Source organism: Mastigoproctus giganteus, chromosome 1 (assembly GCF_048544385.1).
Source record: "Mastigoproctus giganteus isolate SK-2022 chromosome 1, ASM4854438v1, whole genome shotgun sequence".
Lineage (NCBI taxonomy): Eukaryota > Metazoa > Arthropoda > Arachnida > Uropygi > Thelyphonidae > Mastigoproctus > Mastigoproctus giganteus.
The window spans coordinates 179,182,461-179,188,460 of NC_143575.1; positions in this window are offsets into that span (position 1 = coordinate 179,182,461).

A 6,000-nucleotide genomic window follows, 5' to 3' on the forward strand; every position below is an offset into this window, starting at 1 on the left:
CTGGTCGATATGCCTGTTTTGCTGGACGAAAAACCCCGGTTTCCGAGAGAAAACCTTGCTATCTACGCTTCAAACCGACTAACTCAATCACGGTGTGAAAAAATGCACATGAAAGTTCCTCGCATCATCGACGGGATTCGAACCCAGGCCATTTCCACCCAGTGTGCGGAAGACGGTTGCAATATTACTGTCCTACACGCGCAGACTTATTAATCTGATTAACTATTTGGACACAATTATTCATGACCTAGATGTAGGAAATAACCTCAGATTATTGAGATCACGTATAAGAATCTAATCGGGATCGCATGGTAGTAGTTGCAGGACAAGAGGCAGAGAGTTGTCATTGATGGTACGCTTCAGATTGCGCTAACATTAGAAGTGGGATCCCTGAAGAATCAGTACTGGGGAAACTGTTGTTTTTAATTTTCTTAAATGACATCAACTAAGGAATAAACAATGTCTTGCAAAAATTTGCAGATGACATAAAGAGCGAGAGAATGGTTAATGATCAACTTAAGCAATGTTCCTTCAGGACGAATTGTACAAGCTTCAAGGATGATCAGAAAGGGGATGGGCAGTCATGTTTAATGCAGCAAAATGCAATGACGTCCATAAGGAGGTCAGAATCCCATTGCATAAATCAAGTGTAAAATGCACTTTGAATACTGCATCAAGTAGAAACAACACCTAAAAAGACATCGAACTTCTTGAAAGGGTCCAAACACGAGCAAGTTTCTTGTGAAATTGACAAAAGGGCATACGACGGAAGTAAAGAAAGACTTTGAATATATAAGCTTCAGAACTTGGTAACTAGAGGCTTTGTATACGGATCTGATTGAGATTTATAAGGTTCTGAGAGGGAATATCAAAATGAATGAAGGCGAAGTTTTCTCTGTTATAAATTATTCCAGAAATAGGATTCATAAATTCAATTTATGGGGGAAAATTGTCAAATTAGGGCAACTTAAGACAAAATCCCCTACCCATTCGCAATATGTATATAAGTTGCATATGTTTTCTCGTCGATTTGTCTGTTTTTGTCGGAGAAAAACCTTGCTATATACGCTGAGACCGGCTAATTCAGATTTACATATTGGCCTGTCCGGCTTAGAGGAAGAGGGTCCTCCAAACCAGACAGGTTAACATGGATAGGGAAAAGATAAAGAGAGCCACCGTGATCTTCCATCTTGGAGACGTTAGTTGTATGATTGACAATCGTACCCTTGATAAATATTAACTTGTCACGCAATCTAAAGCAACTTATTAAGTGGACAGGATTATGGATAATTTTTATATGATTAATCTAGTTGATAACCACAGGTATGGTTCGTGTTTTAATTATTGATTTCTGAATGCCATTTCCTGATTGAATTCATCAAGAAATAACATACACACAAATATATAAATACAGACACACACAAATATATAAATACAGACACACACACAAACGAGGTGTGATAATAAAGTTCTCGGACTGGTGCCTTTTTGTGGTCATGTTCGATGAGTTTGAAAATAAATAGAAGTGGTATGTTATAGTTCAATCTTCTTCAAACAGATGGTGGTACAGGGATTTTCCAGGAGACCGACAAGTTCCAAGAAACAATCAGTTTTGTTAGCAGCGTTAACGTTGCTTCATTGCAATATCTTGACACGGAAGTGTCAAGATATTGCAATGAAGCTTGTCTTGTCTTGTCTTGTCTTCCTTCACGGATTAGGCGATCCACCTATTCCGATCTCAAAGAGGTCTGTCCATCTTTTCTTCGGTCTTCCTCTGTCTCTTTTTCCTTTTGCTCTATACGTGTAAGCTAATTTAGGGAATCTATTATCTTCCATTCTTTCTACATGTTCTTTCCATCTTTGTCTATATTCTACAATTTTTTCATTAATGTCTCTTTGTTTCGGTATCCATGTTTCAGAACCGTAGAGAAGTGTTGGTATTGCCATTACGTTGTAAAATTTCAATTGTGTTCCTTTCCTTGTATTCTTAGCCAGAGTTCTTTTTATTGTTCCACATATATTTTGAAATTTCGCCAATTTCTGGTTCATATCTTCTTTAACATCATATGTTATATAACATCCTAGAAAATGTTTTACTTGTTCTAATATTTTATTGTCTATAACTATTTTTGTTCTCACCGTATTTTTTTCCTTGAAAGCTATTGTTCTAGTTTTCATTTTTGATATTTTAACTTTATATTCTTCTGTTATTTGGTTTAATTTAAATACCGCTCTTTGTAAATTATCTTCACTATCTTGAATAATTACTTGATCATCTACGAATAACAGTGTATTAATCCTATTCTTTGTATTTAAATATATCCCTATATCAATTTCCTCTTTCCATTTACATATCATATTCTCGATATATATGTTAAACAACGTTGGTGACAAGCTACATCCCTGTCTAACTCCTTGATTTATTATATTTTCTTCTGTTAATTTATTACCTGTATCTATTATTTTTTTTTTTTTTGTTCGAATTAGCATAAGTAGAGGCATATGATGAAAGAAAGCAAGCTTATGCAGCATCAGCGAAAAAAAAAAAAAAAAAAAAAAAAACGCTTCCATTTTACCCCTCCGTTCGTTTCAAATACCTGTCCAGTTCAGCCTTAAATTTATTTAGGCTATCAACTTCCACAACAAAGGATGGAAGTCTGTTCCACCAACCAACTACCCGATGGCTAAAGGCAAATTTCTGCACATCTAGCCTTTCCTCAATTTGAATTTATGCCCTCTCAGGTAATTATTCTGAGCAAGAGGAAGAATTCCATTAGCATTGAGCATGCTCAATACACCTCAATATTTATACACTTCAATCAGATCACCTCGCAGGTGCCTAGTCTCCAGACACTGTAATCTGCAAAACTTAAGCCTTTCTTCGTAAGAGCAACCCTTTGTTCCATTCACTAATCTTGTTTCCCTTCTTTGTACTCGTTCCAACAGCTCTACATCCTTCTTAAAATGAGGCCTCCAGACCTGTATACAGAACTCAAAGTGTGGCCTGACCATTGCCTTATACATGGGGATAATCATCTCCTTATCACTGCTAGAAAAATTCCTGTATATCATTGACGAGACACCATAAGCTACTCTTGCAGACCGTCTGCACTGCTCAGAAAACATCATATCTGCCTGCAAAATTACCCCCAGGTCCTTTTCGTTCTCCACCACTGTCAGTGTAGTACCACAGAGTTGATACGTTACCCTGGGGTTACTGCTTCCCATATGTACTTTACATTTGTCAATGTTAAACTTCATTTGCCACCTCTCAGCCCATCTGCTCAACTTTTCTAGATCCTGTTGCAGCAGCATATTGTTATTAGTGTCCTTAACAACCCTGCCAACCTTCGTATTGTCTTCAAACTTGGACATTAAGCTTGATATACCATCATCAATATCATTTATAAATAGAGAAAACAACAATGGTCCCAACACTGAACAATGAGGGACTCCACTAATAACATTAGTCCACGATGAGCAGTGTCCATTGATTACCACTCTCTGTCTCCCACTCAACCATCCCTTTATCCATAGCAGCAATTTGCCTCCAATGCCACGCTGCTCCAATTTGTTCAGCAATCTTTCAAGTGCAACAGTATCAAAAGCCTTTCTAAGATCCAAATAGATGATATCAAAGTTATTCCTTGCATCCAGTTCCTTTCTGACCACATCATAGTATCCAATCGAATTGGTCAGGCAAGCCTTTCCCTTAACAAAACCATGCTGTGTCCGAGCTATAACTGAAGTCTTGTCTAGATAATCCTGCAGTGCTTCTTTAACCAGTGTCTCCGTTAATTTCCCTGGAACAGAACTAACAGGTCTATAATTAGTTGTGTCGCCATTTGATCCTCCTTTGTGGATTGGGGTTACATTTGCACATCTCTAGTCCATGGGTACCTCTCCTGAGTCCAAAACAGCTCTCATAATTATGGCTAAGGGTTTGCTTACTTCCTTTGCTGCCTCCTTTAATATAACTGGATAGATGCCATCCACCTCGGGTGCCTTTTTTATGTCTATCTTCAACAATTTCTCCTCCACTTTCCTCTCAGTTATTACAAGATTATCTAGTTTACTGCCAAATTTTAATAGACCTCTGGAATTCCCCTCCCTGAATAACTCCTCATGTGTGAATGTAGATGCAAAATACTCATTTAGTTTGTTAGCCACCTGGGCAGGATCATCAACAGTTGAACCATCAATAGCCAGTGGACCAATCTGATTCATCTCTTTCCTTTTAGAGTTTACATAGGTAGAGAACTCTTTGCTTCCTTTGACAAAGATTTCTCATAATCTGCCTTTGCCTACCTAATCGCCTTTGTGACTTGGTTACAGACCAGCTTATATCTATAATAGGCTTCCATGTCACCCATTAATTTATATGTAACCCATGCATTTTTCTTCTCTGCCATATGTGTCATTAGTTCATCTGACATCCATTTAGGCGTAAACCTTGAACAAAATTTCTTAGTTGGTGTGTAAAGCTCTGTATTATTTTGGGTAGCTTCCAAGATAAATTCTTTGAATGCTTCCCATTTTGAATTTGGTGTTGGTAACATCATCAGTTGGTCCCACCGTATAGAATTTAAATACTGCCTCAGACCACCGTAGTTGCCTTTACGAAAGCAAAAACCCTTCTCTTTACCCCTTGTTCCTTAATATAAACTCTGTATTATTTTTGTAAGATGCTTTGGGTATCCTTTATTACTCAATATGTCCCTTAGTTTTTATCTGTTTACTCGATCAAATGCTTTTTCATAATCTAAAAAAGCTAAATACGTTTCTAAATTAAACTCTTTTCGTTTTTCTATTATTTGTTTGAATATAAATATATTATCTCTACATGATCTTCCTTTTCTGAATCCTGCCTGTTCTTCTATTAATATTTCATCAGAGATAATTTAAATTCTATTATTTATTATTTTGCTATACATTTTATATACTGTATTTAATATACTAATCCCTCTATAATTCTTTGTATCATTTCTATTTCCTTTTTTAAATATTGAATTAATTTTTGGTATCTTCCATTCCTCTGGTATTTTATATTGTTCCCAACATTTATTAAATAAATTTAGTATCCTATCTTTTAAAAATCTTCCTCCATACTTGATCATTTTTGCATTTATATCATCAATTCCCACTGTTTTCCTATTTTTTTGTAGCTTTTAATGCCTTTTCCAATTCTTCCTTCCTAATCGGATCTATATCACTAACTGGGTCTAACTGTATCTCTTCTGTTTGATGTTGGGTCTTTCCACAATTCTTCCTTTATTATATTTATTCTTGCAGTGTCTTTGTCTGTGCTATTCAAGTGTTTCATTATTTTATATGCCAAAATTTGGCTTCCATGAGCATCATGTTCCATTGTGCTTATAAATCTATCCCATGACTCTGCTTTAGCCTTCCTTATTATATCTTTAGTTTTATTGCGTTCTTGTTTATATATTTCTTCATTCCCCTTGTCCTGTTTTGTATATATTTAAAATATTTATCTTGTTTGTCTTGTATTGCTTTAGCTATTTCTTCGTTCCATATCTTTACCGACCCTCTTCTTATAGTTTTTCCTGAATTGTCCTAATGTCTCTTTTGCTATCTTTTCAATTATATGTCGTATATTATTCCATTCTTCTTCTATTTGTTCTCTCTCCGATGTTTTACTTATTTCGTCTTTAAACATTTTTTCATATAAATTCTGTATACTTTCTTCTTGAAGTAGTGGTAGTAGTAGGAGTGGCATGTGATGCAAGAAAGCAAGTGTATGAGTTTATGCAGCATCAGCCAAAAAAAAAATCACACCATTCCCTCCAAATGCCTGTCCAGTTCCTCCTTAAATTTATTCAACCTATCAACTTCCACAACGACAGATGGAAGTTTGTTCCAACAATTAACCACCCGCTGGCTAAAGGCAAATTTCCGCACATCTATTCTACATCTGTCTTTTCTTAATTTGAATTTATGCCCCCTTAGGTTCGTAATCTGAACAAGTGGAAGGATCCT